The sequence below is a fragment of the Bos taurus genome, chromosome 2, assembly GCF_002263795.3.
Source record: "Bos taurus isolate L1 Dominette 01449 registration number 42190680 breed Hereford chromosome 2, ARS-UCD2.0, whole genome shotgun sequence".
NCBI classification, from domain to species: domain Eukaryota; kingdom Metazoa; phylum Chordata; class Mammalia; order Artiodactyla; family Bovidae; genus Bos; species Bos taurus.
The window spans coordinates 73,332,380-73,346,553 of NC_037329.1; the positions used below are offsets into that span (position 1 = coordinate 73,332,380).

Sequence of the window (14,174 nt, forward strand, 5' to 3'; positions counted from 1 at the left end):
AGAGTGAATAGGGGAGAAAAGAAGGTTAGAAATTGGAAAACAAAGAAATATACAGTCTACTCTGAAGGTCCTTATAATCTACATTGGAACACGAGACTAGACAAAATCTAAAGAAAGGGAACTCACATTTACTAAGTGTATCTTATGTGTCAGGCAGCAAAGCTATAATATACAACATCCATGAATCCTGTCACTAGGGAAGAAAGCAGGGAGGGGCAGGAGGGTGCTGAAATTGAGGCGGGTGAGGTCAAAAACCCAAAGCACAATATACATGCCAAGTGATAACAGAGGATAAGTACAGTTTTCATTGTGCTGTGCTAACTCCCTTCAGTCTGACTGTCTGACTCTTTGCAACCACATGGACTGAAGCCCACCAGGCTCCTCTGTCCATGCGATTCTCTAGGCAAGAATTCTGAAGTGGGTTGCCATTTCCTATGCTAGGGGACCTTGCCGACCCCTGGATCTAACCTGTATCTTTTGTGTCTCCTGCATTGGCAGGCGGTTCTTTACCACTAGCGCCACCTGGGAAGACTGGCGCTGGGACAACTGGACAGCCACGTACAAAACAACAAAGTTAGACCTGACCCTCACACCGTTCACACAGACCAACTCGAAATGGGTCACGAAGATGAATGGAGAGCTGGATCTATAAAACTCTAAGAAGAAAACATAAGAATAAATCTCCATGACCTTAGATTTGGCAATCAATCCTTAGATATGACATGAAAAGCATGAAAAAATTGATTAATTGGATTTCATCAAAATTACTAAGGACATTATCAAGAAAGTGGAAAGACAACCTACAGAATGAGTGGGAGAAAATATCTGCAAATCATACATCTGGTAAGAGCTTAATGTTCAGAATATTTCAGTTCAGTTCAGTTCAGTTCAGTCACTCAGTCATGTCCGACTCTTTGCGACCCCATGAATTGCAGCACGCTAGGCTTCCCTGTCCATCACCAGCTCCAGAAGTTCACCCAAACTCATGTGCATCGAGTCAGTGATGCCATCCAGCCATCTCATCCTCTGTCGTCCCCTTCTCCTCCTGCATCTAATAAGACCTCCTAAAACTCTAAACCAAAAAGACACACATGTGCTCAATTGCTGCAGGCATGTCCAACTCTCTGCGACTCTATGGACTGTAGCCCGCCAGGCTCTTCTGTCCAAGACATTCTCACAATCCAGTTTAAAAATGAGCAAAGGCCCATACCATATGGAAGCCTGTGCGCCTTAGAGCCCCATGCTCTACACAAGAGAAGCCACTGCAATGAGAAGCCCGCACACCACAACTAGAGAGGACCCTCCTCTCACCACAACTGAGAAAGCCCGCGTGCAGCAACGAAAACCCAGTGCAGCCAAAAATAACTAACTAAATAAATAAAAATGGACAAAGGAGAACAGCAAGGTCTTACTGTATAGCACAGGGAACTATATTCAATATCTTGTAGTAAGCTATAATGGAAAAAATATGAAAGTATATATACATACGTATAACTGACACACTTTGTTGTAAACCAGAAACACAACATTATAAATTAACTATACTTCAATTTTTTAATGGGCAAAGGATTTGCATGTATATTTCTCCAAAGAAGATATACAAAATGTCAATAAGCACAAGAAAAGATGCTCAACACCTTAGTTAGTAGGGAAATAAAAATCAAAACCACAGTGAGTACTACCTCACACCTACTAAGATAGCTATAATTTTTAAAAAACAAACAGAGATAACAAGTGTTGACAAGGACATGGAGAAATTGAAACCCTTGTACAAAACTGCTGGAAATGTAAAAAGGTACAGCCACTGTGGAAAATTAGGCAGTTCCTCAAAAAGTTAAACACAGAATTATCACATGATCCAGTAATTCTACTCCTAGGTATACACTCAGAAGAATTAAAAACAGATTCAAACAAATTTGTGAACCAACATACATTACAGTCACAACAGTCAGAAAGTGGAAACAACCCAAATTCCAACAGCAGGTGAAGGGATAAATAAACTGGAGTGTTCATACAATTGAATACTATTACCAATTAAGAAGGAATAACATTCTGACACAGGTTACAATATAAATGAACCTTGAAAATATTATGTTAAGTGAAATAAACTACTCACAAAAGGACATATAATTATTCCAATTTAATGAAATAGCCAGAATAGGCAAATTCATAGAGACCAGGGCCTGAGAAAGTAGGAAGAATGAGGATTTACTGCTTACAGAGTTTCTGTTTGGGGTGATGGAAAAGATTTGGAAACAGACTGTGATGACTGCTGCCCTAAGTGAATGTTATTAATGCCACTCACCTGTATACTTTAAAATGGTTACAATAGCATATCTTGCCAAAGTAAAAAGAAAAAAAGAGTTTATATAAAGTCTTAAGGAGTCTGGCCTGTCCAAGGGTGGATCTCAAATCAAGCACTCAAGTCCAAAAGGGACTGTAGGTTCCCGATCCAACAACCCTCATGGTAACCCTCATAAGAAGACTACATCCCTACATCCTTCCTAACCAGAGAAGAGGCCTCTCCAGATGCTCTAGCAGCAGACTTTCCCCCAAGACTGCCCACTGACCTTTCCTGCAAGAAAAATAACTTGTGCTGGAAAAAACAGAGATAAGTGGAAAGGAAACTGAAGAATCCAAGAGCCAAACTCTGCTACTTTGCAGCTGCATAACCATGGACAGATTACTCGAGTGCTCTAACTAAGGCTCAACTTCCTCTCATTGTAAAATGAAAATAGCATCTACCTTTAAATGCTGCCATAAGACTTGCCAAAAGAGCACCCATGGCACCCAGCCTAGTGCCTGCCTCATGCTGGGTGTTCAGTCCATAATGGTTCTTACCACCAGGACAAGAGGTCTGTTTGCCACCCTTGGGCCAACCAAAGGCTTGGCAGGATATGGCTTGGGTCTGGAGAATTCTATGATTTTCAGAACTCAAATAAAACACAGATTTCAGAGAAGGAGCTGTTTCTATGCAGTTCAACGACTCTTGGAAAGACTGGCTTATTGTTTGCACAATGAACCGAGCTACTCTACATTAGGAAGGAAGCTGCTAGACAATTCACTCCTCTCTAGACAACAAGCCTCTGTTCACAACGAAGCCCTGCCTCCACCCACAGGAGAGACATGCTCTGTGGGGGAACTGAGCAGAAAGTCAGTTAGAAGGTCTGAGGCAGCTCTCAGGCTCTGGTGGCCTCAGCATCACTTGAAGAATCTGTTAAAGACACAGATGTCTCACCCCTGCTACCAAATATTCCAGTCACGAGGTATTTCAGCAAAGGCCCTTGAGCACAACTGTTTAAAGAAACACTTGAAGGGAAGGTACAGAGATGTCCTAAGACTACATTCTGATGTTGACAAACAGACCAGTCTGCCTCACAAAGCAAGAGCTGTGTCTTCCTCCATGCCTATCGAAAAACACAGTAGCTTTGGCAACACAGGACATGGAAACCATGGACGTGAAAGCGATCGCCTGCAGGTAAAATCCAATTCAACCTGTATGTTCTATACTTCTCACAGGAAACAAAAAAGGTAAATTTTATTACCAGAACTTGGTAAAATTTTTGTCAAGCACTCTTTTTTTTTTTGACTTTAAATTACATTTTTCTTTTCTTTTTTTTTTTTTGACATTCCACAACATTGTTATGAAGGTTATTTTTTTTCCTTTAATTTCTTTTTTTTTTAATTTTATTTTAAAACTTTACATAATTGTATTAGTTTTGCCAAATATCAAAATGAATCCATCACAGGTATACATGTGCTCCCCATCCTGAACCCTCCTCCCTCCTCCCTCCCCATAGCATCCCTCTGGGTCGTCCCAGTGCACTAGCCCCAAGCATCCAGTATCGTGCATTGAACCTGGACTGGCAACTCGTTTCATACATGATACTTTACATGTTTCAATGCCATTCTCCCAAATCTTCCCACCCTCTCCCTCTCCCACAGAGTCCATAAGACTGTTCCATACATCAGTGTCTCTTTTGCTGTCTCGAACACAGGGTTATTGTTATCATCTTTCTAAATTCCATATATATGTGTTAGTATACTGTATTGGTGTTTTTCCTTCTGGCTTACTTCACTCTGTATAATAGGCTCCAGTTTCATCCACCTCATTAGAACTGATTCAAATGAATTCTTTTTAATGGCTGAGTAATACTCCATTGTGTATATGTACCACTGCTTTCTTATCCATTCATCTGCTGATGGACATCTAGGTTGCTTCCATGTCCTGGCTATTATAAACAGTGCTGCGATGAACATTGGGGTACACGTGTCTCTTTCCCTTCTGGTTTCCTCAGTGTGTATGCCCAGCAGTGGGATTGCTGGATCATAAGGCAGTTCTATTTCCAGTTTTTTAAGGAATCTCCACACTGTTCTCCATAGTGGCTGTACTAGTTTGCATTCCCACCAACAGTGTAAGAGGGTTCCCTTTTCTCCACACCCTCTCCAACATTTATTATTTGTAGACTTTTGGATCGCAGCCATTCTGACTGGTGTGAAATGGTACCTCATAGTGGTCTTGATTTGCATTTCTCTGATAATAAGTGATGTTGAGCATCTTTTCATGTATTTGTTAGCCATCTGTATGTCTTCTTTGGAGAAATGTCTATTTAGTTCTTTGGCCCATTTTTTGATTGGGTCATTTATTTTTCTGGAATTGAGCTGTAGGAGTTGCTTGTATATTTTTGAGATTAGTTGTTTGTCAGTTGCTTCATTTGCTATTATTTTCTCCCATTCTGAAGGCTGTCTTTTCACCTTGCTGATAGTTTCCTTTGATGTGCAGAAGCTTTTAAGTTTAATTAGGTCCCATTTGTTTATTTTTGCTTTTATTTCCGATATTCTGGGAGGTGGGTCATAGAGGATCCTGCTGTGATGTATGTCAGAGAGTGTTTTGCCTATGTTCTCCTCTAGGAGTTTTATAGTTTCTGGTCTTATGTTTAGATCATTAATCCATTTTGAGTTTATTTTTGTGTATGGTGTTAGAAAGTGGTCTAGTTTCATTCTTTTACAAGTGGTTGACCAGTTTTCCCAGCACCACTTGTTAAAGAGATTGTCTTTAATCCATTGTATATTCTTGCCTCCTTTGTCAAAGATAAGGTGTCCATATGTGCGTGGATTTATCTCTGGGCTTTCTATTTTGTTCCATTAAGAGACTACTATCAACAATTACATGCCAATAAAATGGACAACGTGGAAGAAATGGACAAATTCTTAGAAAAGTACAACTTTCCAAAACTCGACCAGGAAGAAATAGAAAATCTTAACAGACCCATCACAAGCACGGAAATTGAAACTGTAATCAAAAATCTTCCAGCAAACAAAAGCCCAGGTCCAGATGGCTTCACAGCTGAATTCTACCAAAAATTTAGAGAAGAGCTAACACCTATCCTGCTCAAACTCTTCCAGAAAATTGCAGAGGAAGGTAAACTTCCAAACTCATTCTATGAGGCCACCATCACCCTAATACCAAAACCTGACAAAGATCCCACAAAAAAAGAAAACTACAGGCCAATATCACTGATGAACATAGATGCAAAAATCCTTAACAAAATTCTAGCAATCAGAATCCAACAACACATTAAAAAGATCATACACCATGACCAAGTGGGCTTTATCCCAGGGATGCAAGGATTCTTCAATATCTGCAAATCAATCAATGTAATACACCATATTAACAAATTGAAAAATAAAAACCATATGATTATCTCAATAGATGCAGAGAAAGCCTTTGACAAAATTCAACACCCATTTATGATAAAAACTCTCCAGAAAGCAGGAATAGAAGGAACATACCTCAACATAATAAAAGCTATATATGACAAACCCACAGCAAACATTATCCTCAATGGTGAAAAATTGAAAGCATTTCCTCTAAAGTCAGGAACAAGACAAGGGTGCCCACTTTCACCATTACTATTCAACATAGTTTTGGAAGTTTTGGCCACAGCAATCAGAGCAGAAAAAGAAATAAAAGGAATCCAAATTGGAAAAGAAGAAGTAAAACTCTCACTATTTGCAGATGACATGATCCTCTACATAGAAAACCCTAAAGACTCCACCAGAAAATTACTAGAACTAATCAATGACTATAGTAAAATTGCAGGATATAAAATCAACACACAGAAATCCCTTGCATTCCTATACACTAATAATGAGAAAACAGAAAGAGAAATTAAGGAAACAATTCCATTCACCATTGCAACGGAAAGAATAAAATACTTAGGAATATATATACCTAAAGAAACTAAAGACCTATATATAGAAAACTATAAAACACTGGTGAAAGAAATCAAAGAGGACACTAATAGATGGAGAAATATACCATGTTCATGGATTGGAAGAATCAATATAGTGAAAATGAGTATACTACCCAAAGCAATTTATAGATTCAATGCAATCCCTATCAAGCTACCAACGGTATTCTTCACAGAGCTAGAACAAATAATTTCACAATTTGTATGGAAATACAAAAAACCTCGAATAGCCAAAGCGATCTTGAGAAAGAAGAATGGAACTGGAGGAATCAACCTACCTGACTTCAGGCTCTACTACAAAGCCACAGTTATCAAGCACTCTTAAGTTGCTGGGGTAATTATTAACTGATACAAGCTTTTGGTCAGCATTCAGGCAATATGTATCAAAAGTCACCCAATATTCTCACTTCTTAGAACTGATCCAAAGGAAACAACACAAAAAAGCACACTACATGGCAAAAACAGCCACTGTTGTAATATAGAGTATTATGTACCTTGATATATAATATATAAAAATATATATATACCTGCATATCAAGGATCCTGGTTTACCAGGAATTTCCTGGCAGTCCAGTGGCTAGGAGTCCACTCTCACTGCCAAGGGCCCAGATTCAATCTCTAGTCAGGGAACTAAGACCCCACAAGTTGTGAGGCACAGCCAAAAAATAAGGATCCCAGTTTACCAAAATCTGCCATTATCCAATCAAATATGACAAAGCTATTAAAAATCAAAATGATGCACACCATGTCATTACACTGGAGATGGAAATGGCAACCTACTCCAGTATTCTTGCCTGGAAAATCCCACGGACAGAGGAACCTGCAGGGGCTGCAGTCCAAGGGGTCGCAAAGAGTCGGACACAACTGAGCGACTTCACTTTCACTTTCATTCACAGAACACAGAAGACCTAAAAAGACTTACTAAAAAACAGGGACATATGGACAGGACACTATGAAAAATCCTGGAGGTAGGGAAGTGGGGCAGGGGGACAAATGGGTGAAAGGTATCAACAGGTACAAACTTCTAGTTATAAAACAAATGTATGGCATGATGACCACAGTTTAACAATACTGTACTGTACATTTGAAAGTTTCTAATAGATTACATTTTAAAAGTTCTCATCCAAGGAAAAAAAATTCTGTAAGGTGATGGATCTTGACTTATTATGATCATTTCACAATATACAAAAATACTGAATCACTATGCTACACACTTGGAAACCAACATATTGTTGCATGTCAATTTTACTTCAGTACATACAAAAAACGTGTTTGGATTACAAAAAAAAAAGAAGAAAAACCCTGTGTTAGGATGGCTTGATATAGGTTTTCCCCTGTCTGGTCTCTCAACTTTCTGTATTATTGCCATATTATTGTAATAAGATTACAAATAAGTTTAACTCATTCTGCTTAGAAAGTTAACTGGGCAACCCTTCTAGAGGTAGAAGGCAGATTCACTGACCTCAGTCATGCTGAATGAAGATAAACGCACCCAAGCGTACCATGGTAGCAAGATGGGCACAGGCCAGTTCTAAATTTTCTTTCACAAAAAGATAAATCTTAACATATTAACTATTAAATCTTAAATTTACATTTTTTAAAAAGCAAGTATAAACACACTGAAGGAGAGAGGAAACCTGGTCTGGCGGATTTCACATGGCAAAAATGATTAGGCAACTTCAGAACCACAACTTCAATATAAGGTGTAAAGTAATGTCGCTAAGAGACAATTTACACAAAAAGAACATCAGGCTGAGAAACTGAAGGCCCAGTTCTCATCCTCGTTCCACCATGTACTGGGATATAACTCCGAGGTCTTGGGTTCTCATTTGTAAATTGACAGGATAATCGTGGTATTTCCACTGCCTACCTCACGGGATTTTTTGAAGGGAACAAAGAAGATTAAGAATGTAAAAGTGTTTTGAAAATCCAGGGTTTGTTACCTCAAATCTGGCTGTTAGTGTTATGAAGATGTTCCTACAAACAAGGGTAACCATGTTTAGGAGACATACTCCGAACTGGTAATAAGAGGATGTATCGCCTGCCCTGGGGCTCAGCAGGATCTGGGGCCAGACCTTCCCCTTTACTTCCATGTTCAAATCTTTTAGGAGAATCTATGACTGTTACCTGGTAATTTTTTTAATTTGTAAAAGCAAATGCAATCACTGACAAAATTAACATAGAATGCAGGACTTTCAAACTGGGTTTTCCAGATTTACCTTAGGATTGTTAAAAAATTGTGGCCGCCCAGGCCGACGAAGACTTAACTGACCAAAATCTCTGGGTGGCTAGCAATAAATAAGACCAGGCCATTTGTATTTTAAGACCCTCTCCAAGTGATTCTGGCAATGTGATAATTGCTTTTTTTTTTTTTGGCCGCATCTTGTAGCATGCAGGATGTTAGTTTCCTGACCAGGGATCAAACCCATTATCCCTGCACTGGGAGCTCAGAGTCTTAACCACTGGACTCCAGGGAAGTCCCAGTTACTGCTATTATTATTACATTAACTCTTACCATGAATACATGACAGGAAGTCCATATACTTACTCAGTATATGCCAGTCACTATTCTCAGCATCTTACATATGCTATCTCACTTCATCCTCACACAGCCCTATAAAGAAGATGCTGCTATTAACACTGCCTGCCCTTCACCCTCCTTTTGTAGATGAAATTATTAAAATACAAAGAGATGATCTAACTGGCCCATGGCCCAAAGCCACAGGGCTAGGAAGTGACAGAACCAGAAAGCTCACATGTCTGAAAATCCTTGATACAGTTTCCTAACCTAAGACAGGAACTATATATTCTGGTCAGGTCATAACATTTTATCTGTCTCCTCCATTGCTCTGTGAGTGAGCCCTTGAGCATGGGACCCATGTATGTCTTTTCAGCTATATCCTTGTGGTTCCTGAAAGTGAAAGTCGCTCAGTTGTGTCCAACTCTTTGCAACCCATGGACTATAGAGTCCATGGAATTCTCCAGTCCAGAATACTGGAGTGGGAAGCTGTTCCCTTCTCCTCGGGATCTTCCCAACCCAGAGATCGAACCCAGGTCTCCCACACGGCAGGCAGATTCTTGACCAGCTAAGCCACCAGGGAACTAAAGAAAGGGTTTAATAAATTAATCAATAAATCTAGAAAAGGCTTGATGACTGTCCTAGGAAATGAAAGACTATTTCATGGAAAAGAAACATATTTGATTCATGTTGCTTCAGAGAGTACTAAGATCAACAGGCATAAGGGGAGGGGCAGAGTGGAGACAGTCTAGGATATCTTTCCAGCAATCAAGACCTGTCCAGTGACAGGAAAGCAGGCTGCGGTTTGAGGCTCAAGACCAGAATACAGTAGACAAAAGGCAGGATGTTGGACTATAGGGCCTCTAAGAGCTCTTCCAAGGCTCCAATCCTTTTATTCTAAGTTAAGATACACTGGTTTATTCCTTCACACTTTCTACAGAGACTGGTTACACAAGGCCAGTAGTCCAAGCACAGAGGCTACTACAAAGTCTTCTACAAATTCCCAAGACCTTCCAGGACCTAGAGAAGAATAAATCACCAGAAGAATCTTCCCAGGAGGAAGGTAATGGATACAATAGGAATCAACAAGGAGTGAGGAGACTTCCAGGCAAGAAACAGGAGAAAAGTCAACAGAAGTATTATGGAAGAAATGCTGCCGTTTGAACACATCTGAGCTACATCTTCAGGGATGCCTGTGGGAAAGTGGATCCCTAAAGATGCTTGTGGGAAAGTGGATTCTGTGGAGGTGCCATAAGAATCTGAGGAGCAGGAACATTCAGCCTGGCAGTACTGGTCTGAGCTCAAAGAGGTGAAGAAAGCCCTGCAGTGTAAAGACACAGCTAACACTCAAGAAATCGAGGTGCTAAAAAGAAAAGGCCTTTAGAGGTCAGTTAACCAAACACACACACTCTTTATGGATGCTGACCTGGTTGCATTCAATAAAGAAAAGTTAGTTTACTTTCTTAAATTACATTTTACAAACCAAAGACTGAATCATCAGTGATTCTGTTTTCAAACATTATTTTCTGCTACTGTCTATTCTTTACACTATGTGACTACCACACTTGCAATCATCAAAGTTGTTATCAAAACTCAGCTCTGAGCCTAATGTTATCATCCCTTAAATGATTAAAACATTTACCAATAGTACTATGAAATAAAAAGCATTATCCATCAATCTAAAAAGCTACAACTTTATAAGTATTAGACTGTTAAGAATAAATGGAGTCTGAAAAAATTATGTCTCAGGTACAAAAAACTATCTCACCCAACTTATAAACTGTGAGATTGAGCCATCTAAAAAAAGGGGGGGGGGGGCTGAAAATGAACAAAGGATTAAAGGGAAATAAATCTAAATCCCAAACCAGTGAACAAAACATAACACATGTGAACAATAAACTTAATGGTCTTCTGGCCATTCATGTCTCAACATCCCTGTCAAACTATTTTAAGGATCTGAAATCTTGCTCTATAAAAAGCAAGTTCCCATCATCTGAACTACACTTAAGAGATTCTATGGCAGTAGTTACTCAAGCATAAAAACCAAGCTTCAGATTTTTGCTTCTTGTTAGTACAAAAAAATGTCTACCTCTTTCAGGTAAAGTTGAGCCTGTGGCCAAAATCTTGGCACTCTAGGAGACGGAGGTTTTCAGTTCTAACACTAATTTAAGGTGCAAAGGCTTTTTCCCTATTCACTACCACTTAGATTGTAACATGGAGATAAAATATTTGACAACTCCACCACCAACAGTCTCTTCAAAGGATTCTGGGAGAATACAAAACTACAGCTGAAAACTCAACAAAAATTAAAACTTTAAAATCCTAAAACATCTACATGTTCGCTGATAAGCTATGAATTTCAGAAACTGAACATTGAGTAACAATTGCTAAAAAAAAGGTGCAACTACACGATCTTACAAAGATGATAAGCAAACAGCTCACCAAAATTTAAATCTTTCTTAGCAAATGGAAAAGATAAGTAATATCCAGTAACTCTGGGACACTGTGATGTTATTTTTCTTATCTATACGGTCTCTGCATCAATGTTACTTTTCTCCACTCCCTTGACAAGCAAAAGGAGCCCACTGTCCAGGATTTCTCTGACCAAGAGGACAGTAAATGTCACAATAACTGTAATAAAAGCAACAATTTCTAAAGCCATTATTTATACCAGATTCTGGCACTCAAACAGGGTGCAAGGGACACGGCAGCAAGCAACTATTTCTCACTTCTGACTCTTCTGCATCACTGCCTCCCAAAGGACTAGAGAAATCTAGAGCTCTGGATGTCATATCTACAAATTTAAGTATCATCTTTAAAGAGCTCACAGGTTCTACAAATGGTCAACATTAATGAACGAACCTCACGACAGAAAAACTCACCCAGATGCAATAAAACATGTTTCAAAGCTCCACCTAATTTTTGTTTTTAATTTTAGGAATAAACACAAGTTGTTGTTGTTGTTGTTTTAAAATTATGTAATAAGTGAGACTCTGGAAAACCCCAGACTCATCCGAGGGGCTTGGAAAACGAGAAAGCAAAATGTGATGAGTTCCATTGTACCAACCAGGCTAACGTGCAAGATCACACACTCCTCTCCGTCAGAGCGTCCCTGCCAATACCGAAGAACAACAAAGGCAAGTTGAGGAGGCTGCACAAGGCTTAACTCAGCACTTGTCCGCTTTCCCAGCCTCCGAAGCAGCTCGCTGCGGGCCCGGGGACCTCCGGCACCCTGCGCATCCCGCCCGGCCCGCGCTCGGCTTTGTCTGGCCCGGCTGGACCCCTTCCCTCCCGATCTTTCTCCACACCCACCACTCGGCCAGTAGTAGTTGTGGGGGGTTTCTCCCTCTCCCTCTCGCCCCCTCCCCTCGCAAGCCCCGGCTCTTCTCAAACGCGGCTTCTCCTACCAGGCCCGAGACTCGGGTCGGGAAGGGGGCCCGGGGTGGGGTCCAGGAGAGAAGACAGAGGGGCACACAAAGCCAGGCTGACCCCAGACCCACCCCCAACCCCCTGCAAAGCAGCGTGGGATCAGCGATCTGCGGGCTGGATAAACAGTCCTCCACTCCCGTTCCCCGCCCAGCTCCCACCTAAGGGCCGCCCCCCTCCCCCCAAAGTGCACCCAAGAGCGGATGACAGCGCTGGACCTAGCCCCCACCCAGCTTCGGTGCCCACCACCGCGAGGGGGGCAGGGGCCTGGGAGGCCTGGGGTCTACACACCCTCGTCCTAACCGAGCACTTACGGCCGTATTATTCGCTCCTGTTGCCGCTGCGGACCAGACGGCCGCCGCCTTCTCCTCCACCCCAATGAGGTTAAGCGCTTGGTGCGGGGATTAAAAAAAAAAAAAATTAGAAGCCCAGGGCGCCTGCGCAATGAGGTCTCCCTTTTTTCCCCTTACCGCCACGACCCGGCTGGACCATAGAGTGTGTAAACCGAGAGCAGAGAGGCGCCTGCTTCTCTATGGTAACGCCCGGCGCAGGCGCCGCCCTGGCTGAGACGGGATTCGGGACCTGCCAGTCCCTAGAGCTCTTGCCTACTCGGAGAACGTCAATTGGCCCTGGTGGGGACCCGTAGGGAAAGGTTCTTTAAGAAAAGGGCGGCCAGGCTGAAGTTGGACCCCCGGCGAGTTGCGACAAAACTCAGGCTAGGCAGAGAGGATTGAATCTAAGCAGCCATGGCAGTAGGGCACCAGAAAGCAGGGAGCGTAGACCTCAGGAAGAACCAGGAAAGCTTGGGTAAAAGGCGTCCAGCAGGAACTTCCTCCGGTGGGGGTGAGGAGGTCTTCTACCTGAGGGAACCGGCCTTTCACTTCTGGGTTACGCGCTCGGCGCACCATCTGGGCGTCCAGGGCGAAGGAAATTGTGCCTTGTGACTCTCCGTACCGAGGCTCCCCCTTCACTTTTCGGGTAGGCGCGGGCGCTGGAGCCGGAAGCACAACTTTTTAACGGTTCTTTGCCCTCTTTGAAGCCGAGCCAGCCCTGGAGACTTCTCCTGGAAGCCTCGGAAACCCTGGAGACTTTCTTCCTTGAGTGCCTGCACAGAACAGGCGGCTTCCATCCCCTCTCTCGCCTTTCTCTTGGAAGAAGTGTGGGAGAGTGTCTCGGAGGTTTAAAAGCTGTGCAAGTTGCGGGGCTCCCCTTTAAGGATCTCGAAGGGCACACAGTTTTGCTGCGTCGGGCGCCTACCCTCACTTGTAATTTGACATTGAAAGCTTTCTTGAGATTGCACACTGCTCCGGGGAACCCACTCAGAGTGTGAGTTGGCTTCCCTCCGTCTCGATTCTCATGTCCGGAGCTCCTGCTAGTGGGGTGTGTGGACACCCGTGAGATCTTACCTGTAAAGGTCCAGGACTTAGATGATGTGCTTGGAGAGACTCAGTTAAAACAAGACTTATGTAGACTCCTCTGTGGAGTGCAGGAAAGGGAGCGGACTGTGGGCTGAAGGAGTAGCGATGGCAAGTAGGAGGTGACTCCTGTATAGATCTAGAAAGGAGGACATCTTTTGGAGAAAGCACAAGCGACCTTATGAAAACCGCTGCAGCTACTGCTAAGTCACTTCAGTCGTGTCCGTCTCTGTGCGACCCCATAGACGCCAGCCGCTGGGTGGTGATAAAAGAGCTTTCCAGAGAAGATAGCACGGGGCAAGGGCTCAGGAGGCAGTGGACGTTTTACTGAGTGCAATGAAGAGAGCAGCCTAACTGAATTGGGGGTGGGGGGGGGGGCGGCGGAAAAGACAAGTGGAAAGTAATGTTGGTAACTAGGATGGGGAATGTTCAATTTTTTTAATATTTCTGCCCCACCACGTGGCATGTGGGATTTTAGTTCCTTGACCAGGGTAGAACCTGTGCCCCCTGCATTGAAGCTCATAGTTTTAACCACTGGACCGCCAGTTAGGTCACAGGAAT

General features: G+C 42.3%; 1 protein-coding gene across 19 annotated transcripts in view; it reads right to left on the bottom strand.

Moving 5' to 3' along the window:
- CLASP1 (cytoplasmic linker associated protein 1) overlaps window positions 1-12,617 on the bottom strand; it is a 272,989-nt gene extending 260,372 nt beyond the window's left edge. For 18 of the 19 annotated variants that reach the window (XM_059874741.1, XM_059874722.1, XM_059874738.1 and 15 more), the window contains exon 1: window positions 12,513-12,595. The gene's annotated coding sequence lies outside the window, so the exon portion shown is untranslated. 19 annotated transcript variants of the gene reach the window in all.
- Between the last annotated feature and the right edge of the window lie 1,557 nt (window positions 12,618-14,174).